Source organism: Pseudophryne corroboree, unplaced genomic scaffold (genome assembly GCF_028390025.1).
Source record: "Pseudophryne corroboree isolate aPseCor3 unplaced genomic scaffold, aPseCor3.hap2 scaffold_1315, whole genome shotgun sequence".
In the NCBI taxonomy this organism is placed as follows: Eukaryota; Metazoa; Chordata; class Amphibia; order Anura; family Myobatrachidae; genus Pseudophryne; species Pseudophryne corroboree.
Window position 1 is genome coordinate 46,316 of NW_026967941.1, and position 13,743 is coordinate 60,058.

The 13,743-nt window shown below is 34.5% G+C and overlaps 1 non-coding gene across 1 annotated transcript; it reads left to right on the plus strand.

Annotated features, from left to right (window-relative positions):
* The first annotated feature begins 10,282 nt into the window (after positions 1-10,282).
* TRNAN-AUU (transfer RNA asparagine (anticodon AUU)) lies at positions 10,283-10,356 on the plus strand. Its single transcript has one exon. It is a non-coding gene; the product is annotated as a tRNA-Asn (tRNA).
* The last annotated feature ends 3,387 nt before the right edge of the window (positions 10,357-13,743 follow it).

Sequence of the window (13,743 nt, forward strand, 5' to 3'; positions counted from 1 at the left end):
AGCAGTGGGTTGCAGAGAAAAAGAAATATGCTGGCAAAAAAATCAAATTGCGTGATTAAACAGCTCTTCATTTTCTGGCTTTATTTTTATGCTAACAAATTTGTTCTCTGAAAAGTGTCCACAAAGCCAAGTCTCTGATTAACACCTTTGTAGGGATGGTTTTTCACCTATTACTAAATAAAACTTGCTTCATTGGAAAGGCAGCAAGATGCATCCTCATTTCAATGTCTACTGAAATAATACAGGTTGAAACCAGGAAACATTAACGCCTCTGCATCCTTGCTGCTTTCTCATGTGGAAGTCTGTTTAATGTGAAAACAAGGTGATATCTAATTAGCACACAGGTAAGGAATTACGAAAATCTTTATTTAAGGGTGAAGATGTTTCTCACAAAATTGTTGCCCCAATGCATCATTGAAATTCAAGCTGGAAAGATGATTTTAATATATCACTTGTACATTTTGTATTGCTCTTCTGGTGACAATGTAGTTTTTTTTGTCAATTACCATTTTAATAATAGGGTAAAGAAAATTAAGTGGATTTTTGAAAGAAAACTATACTGTCAATATACTATTAAAACAAATTAAAATGGTAAAAGTTATTGTACTTTAAGTAAAAATAAAAGAGCAAAAATATCAATACCAGTTTTGATTACTTAAATTAACAAAAAAAAATGCATATAGCAAAGGATAGTTTCAATCTGCCTACCTCTGGGTTATGGGTCCAGCATGCTTCCATTGCAGTACTCTGCTGCACATGTAAGTGCAAGAGATCCTGAAGCACTCACTCATCATGGGAAAGTACCAATGTGTTTATTCGTTGGTTGATAGAAGAAACATCTTACAAAAACTCTCCAGATTATTGACTTTTTAATGTTTTTCTAGGAAACGTTCTAGATGTATGCTTATTAGCCTTTGTCAGTATGTACTTTTTGCAAAGTGTCTCTGTGGTGCAATTGGTTAGTGTGTAAGGCTATTAACCAAAAGGTTGGTGGTTCAATCCCACCCAGGGACGTAATTGACCTTGTGATCAGATTTTGGTGATCTTTAAGTAGACAAGTCAAAATTTCAAACCCCCTCTTATTGTGTAGGGTACCTGGCCTTCTCTGATGTAATCAGAGTTAGATTTGATTCAGTGATTTTATAAAAAACAGCTAGGAAGCACAATTTAGCAGTGGGTTGCAGAGAAAAAAAATATGCTGGCAAAAAAAATCCAATTGAGTGATTAAACAGCTCTTCATTTTCTGGCTTTATTTTTATGCTAACAAATTTGTTCTCTGAAAAGTGTCCACAAAGCCAAGTCTCTGATTAACACCTTTGTAGGGATGGTTTTTCACCTATTACTAAATTAAACTTGCTTCATTGGAAAGGCAGCAAGATGCATCCTCATTTCAATGTCTACTGAAATAATACAAGTTGACACCAGGAAACATTAACGCCACTGCATCCTTGCTGCTTTCTCATGTGGAAGTCTGTTTAATGCGAAAACAAGGTGATATCTAATTAGCACACAGGTAAGGAATTAAGAAAATCTTTATTTAAGGGTGAAGATGTTTCTCACAAAATCGTTGCCCCAATGCATCATTGAAATTCAAGCTGGAAAGATGATTTTAATATATCACTTGTACATTTTGTATTGCTCTTCTGGTGACAATGTAGTTTGTTTTTGTCAATTACCATTTTAATAATAGGGTAAAGAAAATTAAGTGGATTTTTGAAAGAAAACAATACTGTCAATATACTATTAAAACAAATTAAAATGGTAAAAGTTATTGTACTTTAAGTAAAAATAAAAGAGCCAAAATATCAATCCCAGTTTTGGATTACTTTAATTAAAAAAAAAAAGCATACAGCAGAGGATAGTTTCAATCTGCCTACCTCTGGGTTATGAGCCCAGCATGCTTCCATTGCTGTACTTTGCTGCACATGTAAGTGCAAGAGATCCTGAAGCACTCACTCATCATGGGAAAGTACCAATGTGTTTCTTCGTTGGTTGATGGAAGAAACATCTTACAAAAACTCTCCAGATTATTGACTTTTTAAAGTTTTTCTAGGAAACGTTTTAGATGAATGCTTATTAGCCTTTGTCAGTATGCACTTTCGCAAAGTGTCTCTGTGGCGCAATCAGTTAGTGTGTTCGGCTATTAACTAAAAGGTTGGTGGTTCAATCCCACCCAGGGATGTAATTGATCTTGTTATCAGATTTTGGTGATCTTTAAGTAGACAAGTCAAAATTTCAAACCCCCTCTTATGGTGTAGGGTACATGGCCTTCTCTGATGTAATCAGAGTTAGATTTGATTCATTGATTTTATAAAAACAGCGAGGAAGCACAATTTAGCAGTGGTTTGCAGAGAAAAAAAATATGCTGGCAGAAAAATCCAATTGAGTGATTAAACAGCTCTTCATTTTCTGGCTTTATTTTTATGCTAACAAATTTGTTCTCTGAAAAGTGTCCACAAAGCCAAGTCTCTGATTAACACCTTTGTAAGGATGGTTTTTCACCTATTACTAAATTAAACTTGCTTCATTGGAAAGGCAGCAAGATGCATCCTCATTTCAATGTCTACTGAAATAATACAAGTTGACACCAGGAAACATTAACGCCACTGCATCCTTGCTGCTTTCTCATGTGGAAGTCTGTTTAATGCGAAAACAAGGTGATATCTAATTATCACACAGGTAAGGAATTAAGAAAATCTTTATTTAAGGGTGAAGATGTTTCTCACAAAATCGTTGCCCCAATGCATCATTGAAATTCAAGCTGGAAAGATGATTTTAATATATCACTTGTACATTTTGTATTGCTCTTCTGGTGACAATGTAGTTTGTTTTTGTCAATTACCATTTTAATAATAGGGTAAAGAAAATTAAGTGGATTTTTGAAAGAAAACAATACTGTCAATATACTATTAAAACAAATTAAAATGGTAAAAGTTATTGTACTTTAAGTAAAAATAAAAGAGCCAAAATATCAATCCCAGTTTTGGATTACTTTAATTAACAAAAAAAAAGCATATAGCAGAGGATAGTTTCAATCTGCCTACCTCTGGGTTATGGGCCCAGCATGCTTCCATTGCTGTACTCTGCTGCACATGTAAGTGCAAGAGATCCTGAAGCACTCACTCATCATGGGAAAGTACCAATGTGTTTCTTCGTTGGTTGATGGAAGAAACATCTTACAAAAACTCTCCAGATTATTAACTTTTTAAAGTTTTTCTAGGAAACGTTTTAGATGAATGCTTATTAGCCCTTGTCAGTATATAATTTTGCAATGTGTCTCTGTGGCGCAATCAGTTAGTGTGTACGGCTATTAACCAAAAGGTTGGTGGTTCAATCCCACCCAGGTACGTAATTGACCTTGTTATCAGATTTTGGTGATCTTTAAGTAGACAAGTCAAAATTTCAAACCCCCTGTTATGGTGTAGGGTACCTGGCCTTCTCTGATGTAATCAGAGTTAGATTTGATTCAGTGATTTATAAAAACAGCTAGGAAGCACAATTTAGCAGTGGGTTGTAGAGAAAAAGAAATATGCTGGCAGAAAAATCCAATTGAGTGATTAAACAGCTCTTCATTTTCTGGCTTTATTTTTATGCTAACAAATTTGTTCTCTGAAAAGTGTCCACAAAGCAAAGTCTCTGATTAACACCTTTGTAGGGATGGTTTTTCACCTATTACTAAATTAAACTTGCTTCATTGGAAAGGCAGCAAGATGCATCCTCATTTCAATGTCTACTGAAATAATACAAGTTGACACCAGGAAACATTAACGCCACTGCATCCTTGCTGCTTTCTCATGTGGAAGTCTGTTTAATGTGAAAACAAGGTGATATCTAATTAGCACACAGGTAAGGAATTAAGAAAATCTTTATTTAAGGGTGAAGATGTTTCTCACAAAATCGTTGCCCCAATGCATCATTGAAATTCAAGCTGGAAAGATGATTTTAATATATCACTTGTACATTTTGTATTGCTCTTCTGGTGACAATGTAGTTTGTTTTTGTCAATTACCATTTTAATAATAGGGTAAAGAAAATGAAGTGGATTTTTGAAAGAAAACAATACTGTCAATATACTATTAAAACAAATTAAAATGGTAAGAGTTATTGTACTTTAAGTAAAAATAAAAGAGCCAAAATATCAATCCCAGTTTTGGATTACTTTAATTAACAAAAAAAAATGCATATAGCAGAGGATAGTTTCAATCTGCCTACCTCTGGGTTATGGGCCCAGCATGCTTCCATTGCTGTACTCTGCTGCACATGTAAGTGCAAGAGATCCTGAAGCACTCACTCATCATGGGAAAGTACCAATGTGTTTCTTCGTTGGTTGATAGAAGAAACATCTTACAAAAACTCTCCAGATTATTGACTTTTTTAAGTTTTTCTAGGAAACGTTTTAGATGAATGCTTATTAGCATTTGTCAGTATGTACTTTTGCAAAGTGTCTCTGTGGCGCAATCAGTTAGTGTGTACGGCTATTAACCAAAAGGTTAGTGGTTCAATCCCACCCAGGGACGTAATTGACCTTGTGATCAGATTTTGGTGATCTTTAAGTAGACAAGTCAAATTTCATACTCCCTGTTATTGTGTAGGGTACCTGGCCTTCTCTGATGTAATCAGAGTTAGATTTGATTCAGTGATTTTATAAAAAAAAGCTAGGAAGCACAATTTAGCAGTGGGTTGCAGAGAAAAAAAATATGCTGGCAGAAAAATCCAATTGAGTGATTAAACAGCTCTTTATTTTCTGGCTTTATTTTTATGCTAACAAATTTGTTCTCTGAAAAGTGTCCACAAAGCCAAGTCTCTGATTAACACCTTTGTAAGGATGGTTTTTCACCTATTACTAAATTAAACTTGCTTCATTGGAAAGGCAGCAAGATGCATCCTCATTTCAATGTCTACTGAAATAATACAAGTTGACACCAGGAAACATTAACGCCACTGCATCCTTGCTGCTTTCTCATGTGGAAGTCTGTTTAATGCGAAAACAAGGTGATATCTAATTATCACACAGGTAAGGAATTAAGAAAATCTTTATTTAAGGGTGAAGATGTTTCTCACAAAATCGTTGCCCCAATGCATCATTGAAATTCAAGCTGGAAAGATGATTTTAATATATCACTTGTACATTTTGTATTGCTCTTCTGGTGACAATGTAGTTTGTTTTTGTCAATTACCATTTTAATAATAGGGTAAAGAAAATTAAGTGGATTTTTGAAAGAAAACAATACTGTCAATATACTATTAAAACAAATTAAAATGGTAAAAGTTATTGTACTTTAAGTAAAAATAAAAGAGCCAAAATATCAATCCCAGTTTTGGATTACTTTAATTAACAAAAAAAAAGCATATAGCAGAGGATAGTTTCAATCTGCCTACCTCTGGGTTATGGGCCCAGCATGCTTCCATTGCTGTACTCTGCTGCACATGTAAGTGCAAGAGATCCTGAAGCACTCACTCATCATGGGAAAGTACCAATGTGTTTCTTCGTTGGTTGATGGAAGAAACATCTTACAAAAACTCTCCAGATTATTAACTTTTTAAAGTTTTTCTAGGAAACGTTTTAGATGAATGCTTATTAGCCCTTGTCAGTATATAATTTTGCAATGTGTCTCTGTGGCGCAATCAGTTAGTGTGTACGGCTATTAACCAAAAGGTTGGTGGTTCAATCCCACCCAGGTACGTAATTGACCTTGTTATCAGATTTTGGTGATCTTTAAGTAGACAAGTCAAAATTTCAAACCCCCTGTTATGGTGTAGGGTACCTGGCCTTCTCTGATGTAATCAGAGTTAGATTTGATTCAGTGATTTATAAAAACAGCTAGGAAGCACAATTTAGCAGTGGGTTGTAGAGAAAAAGAAATATGCTGGCAGAAAAATCCAATTGAGTGATTAAACAGCTCTTCATTTTCTGGCTTTATTTTTATGCTAACAAATTTGTTCTCTGAAAAGTGTCCACAAAGCAAAGTCTCTGATTAACACCTTTGTAGGGATGGTTTTTCACCTATTACTAAATTAAACTTGCTTCATTGGAAAGGCAGCAAGATGCATCCTCATTTCAATGTCTACTGAAATAATACAAGTTGACACCAGGAAACATTAACGCCACTGCATCCTTGCTGCTTTCTCATGTGGAAGTCTGTTTAATGTGAAAACAAGGTGATATCTAATTAGCACACAGGTAAGGAATTAAGAAAATCTTTATTTAAGGGTGAAGATGTTTCTCACAAAATCGTTGCCCCAATGCATCATTGAAATTCAAGCTGGAAAGATGATTTTAATATATCACTTGTACATTTTGTATTGCTCTTCTGGTGACAATGTAGTTTGTTTTTGTCAATTACCATTTTAATAATAGGGTAAAGAAAATGAAGTGGATTTTTGAAAGAAAACAATACTGTCAATATACTATTAAAACAAATTAAAATGGTAAGAGTTATTGTACTTTAAGTAAAAATAAAAGAGCCAAAATATCAATCCCAGTTTTGGATTACTTTAATTAACAAAAAAAAATGCATATAGCAGAGGATAGTTTCAATCTGCCTACCTCTGGGTTATGGGCCCAGCATGCTTCCATTGCTGTACTCTGCTGCACATGTAAGTGCAAGAGATCCTGAAGCACTCACTCATCATGGGAAAGTACCAATGTGTTTCTTCGTTGGTTGATAGAAGAAACATCTTACAAAAACTCTCCAGATTATTGACTTTTTTAAGTTTTTCTAGGAAACGTTTTAGATGAATGCTTATTAGCATTTGTCAGTATGTACTTTTGCAAAGTGTCTCTGTGGCGCAATCAGTTAGTGTGTACGGCTATTAACCAAAAGGTTAGTGGTTCAATCCCACCCAGGGACGTAATTGACCTTGTGATCAGATTTTGGTGATCTTTAAGTAGACAAGTCAAATTTCATACTCCCTGTTATTGTGTAGGGTACCTGGCCTTCTCTGATGTAATCAGAGTTAGATTTGATTCAGTGATTTTATAAAAAAAAGCTAGGAAGCACAATTTAGCAGTGGGTTGCAGAGAAAAAAAATATGCTGGCAGAAAAATCCAATTGAGTGATTAAACAGCTCTTTATTTTCTGGCTTTATTTTTATGCTAACAAATTTGTTCTCTGAAAAGTGTCCACAAAGCCAAGTCTCTGATTAACACCTTTGTAAGGATGGTTTTTCACCTATTACTAAATTAAACTTGCTTCATTGGAAAGGCAGCAAGATGCATCCTCATTTCAATGTCTACTGAAATAATACAAGTTGACACCAGGAAACATTAACGCCACTGCATCCTTGCTGCTTTCTCATGTGGAAGTCTGTTTAATGCGAAAACAAGGTGATATCTAATTATCACACAGGTAAGGAATTAAGAAAATCTTTATTTAAGGGTGAAGATGTTTCTCACAAAATCGTTGCCCCAATGCATCATTGAAATTCAAGCTGGAAAGATGATTTTAATATATCACTTGTACATTTTGTATTGCTCTTCTGGTGACAATGTAGTTTGTTTTTGTCAATTACCATTTTAATAATAGGGTAAAGAAAATTAAGTGGATTTTTGAAAGAAAACAATACTGTCAATATACTATTAAAACAAATTAAAATGGTAAAAGTTATTGTACTTTAAGTAAAAATAAAAGAGCCAAAATATCAATCCCAGTTTTGGATTACTTTAATTAACAAAAAAAAAGCATATAGCAGAGGATAGTTTCAATCTGCCTACCTCTGGGTTATGGGCCCAGCATGCTTCCATTGCTGTACTCTGCTGCACATGTAAGTGCAAGAGATCCTGAAGCACTCACTCATCATGGGAAAGTACCAATGTGTTTCTTCGTTGGTTGATGGAAGAAACATCTTACAAAAACTCTCCAGATTATTAACTTTTTAAAGTTTTTCTAGGAAACGTTTTAGATGAATGCTTATTAGCCCTTGTCAATATATAATTTTGCAATGTGTCTCTGTGGCGCAATCAGTTAGTGTGTACGGCTATTAACCAAAAGGTTGGTGGTTCAATCCCACCCAGGTACGTAATTGACCTTGTTATCAGATTTTGGTGATCTTTAAGTAGACAAGTCAAAATTTCAAACCCCCTGTTATGGTGTAGGGTACCTGGCCTTCTCTGATGTAATCAGAGTTAGATTTGATTCAGTGATTTATAAAAACAGCTAGGAAGCACAATTTAGCAGTGGGTTGTAGAGAAAAAGAAATATGCTGGCAGAAAAATCCAATTGAGTGATTAAACAGCTCTTCATTTTCTGGCTTTATTTTTATGCTAACAAATTTGTTCTCTGAAAAGTGTCCACAAAGCAAAGTCTCTGATTAACACCTTTGTAGGGATGGTTTTTCACCTATTACTAAATTAAACTTGCTTCATTGGAAAGGCAGCAAGATGCATCCTCATTTCAATGTCTACTGAAATAATACAAGTTGACACCAGGAAACATTAACGCCACTGCATCCTTGCTGCTTTCTCATGTGGAAGTCTGTTTAATGTGAAAACAAGGTGATATCTAATTAGCACACAGGTAAGGAATTAAGAAAATCTTTATTTAAGGGTGAAGATGTTTCTCACAAAATCGTTGCCCCAATGCATCATTGAAATTCAAGCTGGAAAGATGATTTTAATATATCACTTGTACATTTTGTATTGCTCTTCTGGTGACAATGTAGTTTGTTTTTGTCAATTACCATTTTAATAATAGGGTAAAGAAAATGAAGTGGATTTTTGAAAGAAAACAATACTGTCAATATACTATTAAAACAAATTAAAATGGTAAAAGTTATTGTACTTTAAGTAAAAATAAAAGAGCCAAAATATCAATCCCAGTTTTGGAATACTTTAATTAACAAACAAAAAAATGCATATAGCAGAGGATAGTTTCAATCTGCCTACCTCTGGGTTATGGGCCCAGCATGCTTCCATTGCTGTACTCTGCTGCACATGTAAGTGCAAGAGATCCTGAAGCACTCACTCATCATGGGAAAGTACCAATGTGTTTCTTCGTTGGTTGATAGAAGAAACATCTTACAAAAACTCTCCAGATTATTGACTTTATTAAGTTTTTCTAGGAAACGTTTTAGATGAATGCTTATTAGCCTTTGTCAGTATGTAGTTTTGCAAAGTGTCTCTGTGGCGCAATCAGTTAGTGTGTATGGCTATTAACCAAAAGGTTGGTGGTTCAATCCCACCCAGGGACGTAATTGACCTTGTTATCAGATTTTGGTGATATTTAAGTAGACAAGTCAAAATTTCACACCCCCTCTTATTGTGTAGGGTACCTGGCCTTCTCTGATGTAATCAGAGTTAGATTTGATTCAGTGATTTTATAAAAACATCTAGGAAGCACAATTTAGCAGTGGGTTGCAGAGAAAAAGAAATATGCTTGCAAAAAAATCAAATTGCTTGATTTAACAGCTCTTAATTTTCTTGCTTTATTTTTATGCTAACAAATTTGTTCTCTGAAAAGTGTCCACAAAGCCAAGTCTCTGATTAACACCTTTGTAGGGATGGTTTTTCACCTATTACTAAATTAAACTTGCTTCATTGGAAAGGCAGCAAGATGCATCCTCATTTCAATGTCTACTGAAATAATACAGGTTGACACCAGGAAACATTAACGCCACTGCATCCTTGCTGCTTTCTCATGTGGAAGTCTGTTTAATGTGAAAACAAGGTGATATCTAATTAGCACACAGGTAAGGAATTACGAAAATCTTTATTTAAGGGTGAAGATGTTTCTCACAAAATTGTTGCCCCAATGCATCATTGAAATTCAAGCTGGAAAGATGATTTTAATATATCACTTGTACATTTTGTATTGCTCTTCTGGTGACAATGTAGTTTTTTTTGTCAATTACCATTTTAATAACAGGGTAAAGAAAATTAAGTGGATTTTTGAAAGAAAACTATACTGTCAATATACTATTAAAACAAATTAAAATGGTAAAAGTTATTGTACTTTAAGTAAAAATAAAAGAGCAAAAATATCAATCCCAGTTTTGATTACTTAAATTAACAAAAAAAATGCATATAGCAAAGGATAGTTTCAATCTGCCTACCTCTGGGTTATGGGTCCAGCATGCTTCCATTGCAGTACTCTGCTGCACATGTAAGTGCAAGAGATCCTGAAGCACTCACTCATCATGGGAAAGTACCAATGTGTTTATTCGTTAGTTGATGGAAGAAACATCTTACAAAAACTCTCCAGATTATTGATTTTTTAATGTTTTTCTAGGAAACGTTCTAGATGTATGCTTATTAGCCTTTGTCAGTAGGCACTTTTTGCAAAGTGTCTCTGTGGCGCAATCGGTTAGTGTGTTCGGCTATTAACCGAAAGGTTGGTGGTTCAATCCCACCCAGGGACCTAATTAAACTTGTGATCAGATTTTGGTGATATTTAAGTAGACAAGTCAAAATTTCAAACCCCCTCTTATGGTGTAGGGTACATGGCCTTCTCTGATGTAATCAGAGTTAGATTTGATTCAGTGATTTTATAAAAAACAGCTAGGAAGCACAATTTAGCAGTGGGTTGCAGAGAAAAAAAATATGCTAGCAAAAAAAATCCAATTGAGTGATTAAACAGCTCTTCATTTTCTGGCTTTATTTTTATGCTAACAAATTTGTTCTCTGAAAAGTGTCCACAAAGCCAAGTCTCTGATTAACACCGTTGTAGGGATGGTTTTTCACCTATTACTAAATTAAACTTGCTTCATTGGAAAGGCAGCAAGATGCATCCTCATTTCAATGTCTACTGAAATAATACAGGTTGACACCAGGAAACATTAACGCCACTGCATCCTTGCTGCTTTCTCATGTGGAAGTCTGTTTAATGTGAAAACAAGGTGATATCTAATTATCACACAGGTAAGGAATTAAGAAAATCTTTATTTAAGGGTGAAGATGTTTCTCACAAAATCGTTGCCCCAATGCATCATTGAAATTCAAGCTGGAAAGATGATTTTAATATATCACTTGTACATTTTGTATTGCTCTTCTGGTGACAATGTAGTTTGTTTTTGTCAATTACCATTTTAATAATAGGGTAAAGAAAATGAAGTGGATTTTTGAAAGAAAACAATACTGTCAATATACTATTAAAACAAATTAAAATGGTAAAAGTTATTGTACTTTAAGTAAAAATAAAAGAGACAAAATATCAATCCCAGTTTTGGATTACTTTAATTAACAAAAAAAAATGCATATAGCAGAGGATAGTTTCAATCTACCTATCTCTGGGTTATGGGCCCAGCATGCTTCCATTGCAGTACTCTGCTGCACATGTAAGTGCAAGAGATCCTGAAGCACTCACTCATCATCGGAAAGTACCAATGTGTTTCTTCATTGGTTGATGGAAGAAACATCTTACAAAAACTCTCCAGATTATTGACTTTTTAAAGTTTTTCTAGGAAACGTTCTTGATGAATGCTTATTAGCCTTTGTCAGTATGTACTTTTTGCAAAGTGTCTCTGTGGTGCAATTGGTTAGTGTGTAAGGCTATTAACCAAAAGGTTTGTGGTTCAATCCCACCCAGGAACGTAATTGACCTTGTGATCAGATTTTGGTGATATTTAAGTAGACAAGTCAAAATTTCAAACCCCCTCTTATTGTGTAGGGTATCTGGCCTTCTCTGATGTAATCAGAGTTAGATTTGATTCAGTGATTTTATAAAAAACAGCTAGGAAGCACAATTTAGCAGTGGGTTGCAGAGAAAAAAAATATGCTGGCAAAAAAAATCCAATTGAGTGATTAAACAGCTCTTCATTTTCTGGCTTTATTTTTATGCTAACAAATTTGTTCTCTGAAAAGTGTCCACAAAGCCAAGTCTCTGATTAACACCTTTGTAGGGATGGTTTTTCACCTATTACTAAATTAAACTTGCTTCATTGGAAAGGCAGCAAGATGCATCCTCATTTCAATGTCTACTGAAATAATACAAGTTGACACCAGGAAACATTAACGCCACTGCATCCTTGCTGCTTTCTCATGTGGAAGTCTGTTTAATGCGAAAACAAGGTGATATCTAATTAGCACACAGGTAAGGAATTAAGAAAATCTTTATTTAAGGGTGAAGATGTTTCTCACAAAATCGTTGCCCCAATGCATCATTGAAATTCAAGCTGGAAAGATGATTTTAATATATCACTTGTACATTTTGTATTGCTCTTCTGGTGACAATGTAGTTTGTTTTTGTCAATTACCATTTTAATAATAGGGTAAAGAAAATTAAGTGGATTTTTGAAAGAAAACAATACTGTCAATATACTATTAAAACAAATTAAAATGGTAAAAGTTATTGTACTTTAAGTAAAAATAAAAGAGCCAAAATATCAATCCCAGTTTTGGATTACTTTAATTAAAAAAAAAAGCATACAGCAGAGGATAGTTTCAATCTGCCTACCTCTGGGTTATGAACCCAGCATGCTTCCATTGCTGTACTTTGCTGCACATGTAAGTGCAAGAGATCCTGAAGCACTCACTCATCATGGGAAAGTACCAATGTGTTTCTTCGTTGGTTGATGGAAGAAACATCTTACAAAAACTCTCCAGATTATTGACTTTTTAAAGTTTTTCTAGGAAACGTTTTAGATGAATGCTTATTAGCCTTTGTCAGTATGCACTTTCGCAAAGTGTCTCTGTGGCGCAATCAGTTAGTGTGTACGGCTATTAACTAAAAGGTTGGTGGTTCAATCCCACCCAGGGATGTAATTGATCTTGTTATCAGCTTTTGGTGATCTTTAAGTAGACAAGTCAAAATTTCAAACCCCCTCTTATGGTGTAGGGTACCTGGCCTTCTCTGATGTAATCAGAGTTAGATTTGATTCATTGATTTTATAAAAACAGCGAGGAAGCACAATTTAGCAGTGGTTTGCAGAGAAAAAAAATATGCTGGCAGAAAAATCCAATTGAGTGATTAAACAGCTCTTCATTTTCTGGCTTTATTTTTATGCTAACAAATTTGTTCTCTGAAAAGTGTCCACAAAGCCAAGTCTCTGATTAACACCTTTGTAAGGATGGTTTTTCACCTATTACTAAATTAAACTTGCTTCATTGGAAAGGCAGCAAGATGCATCCTCATTTCAATGTCTACTGAAATAATACAAGTTGACACCAGGAAACATTAACGCCACTGCATCCTTGCTGCTTTCTCATGTGGAAGTCTGTTTAATGCGAAAACAAGGTGATATCTAATTATCACACAGGTAAGGAATTAAGAAAATCTTTATTTAAGGGTGAAGATGTTTCTCACAAAATCGTTGCCCCAATGCATCATTGAAATTCAAGCTGGAAAGATGATTTTAATATATCACTTGTACATTTTGTATTGCTCTTCTGGTGACAATGTAGTTTGTTTTTGTCAATTACCATTTTAATAATAGGGTAAAGAAAATGAAGTGGATTTTTGAAAGAAAACAATACTGTCAATATACTATTAAAACAAATTAAAATGGTAAAAGTTATTGTACTTTAAGTAAAAATAAAAGAGCCAAAATATCAATCCCAGTTTTGGATTACTTTAATTAACAAAAAAAAAGCATATAGCAGAGGATAGTTTCAATCTGCCTACCTCTGGGTTATGGGCCCAGCATGCTTCCATTGCTGTACTCTGCTGCACATGTAAGTGCAAGAGATCCTGAAGCACTCACTCATCATGGGAAAGTACCAATGTGTTTCTTCGTTGGTTGATGGAAGAAACATCTTACAAAAACTCTCCAGATTATTAACTTTTTAAAGTTTTTCTAGGAAACGTTTTA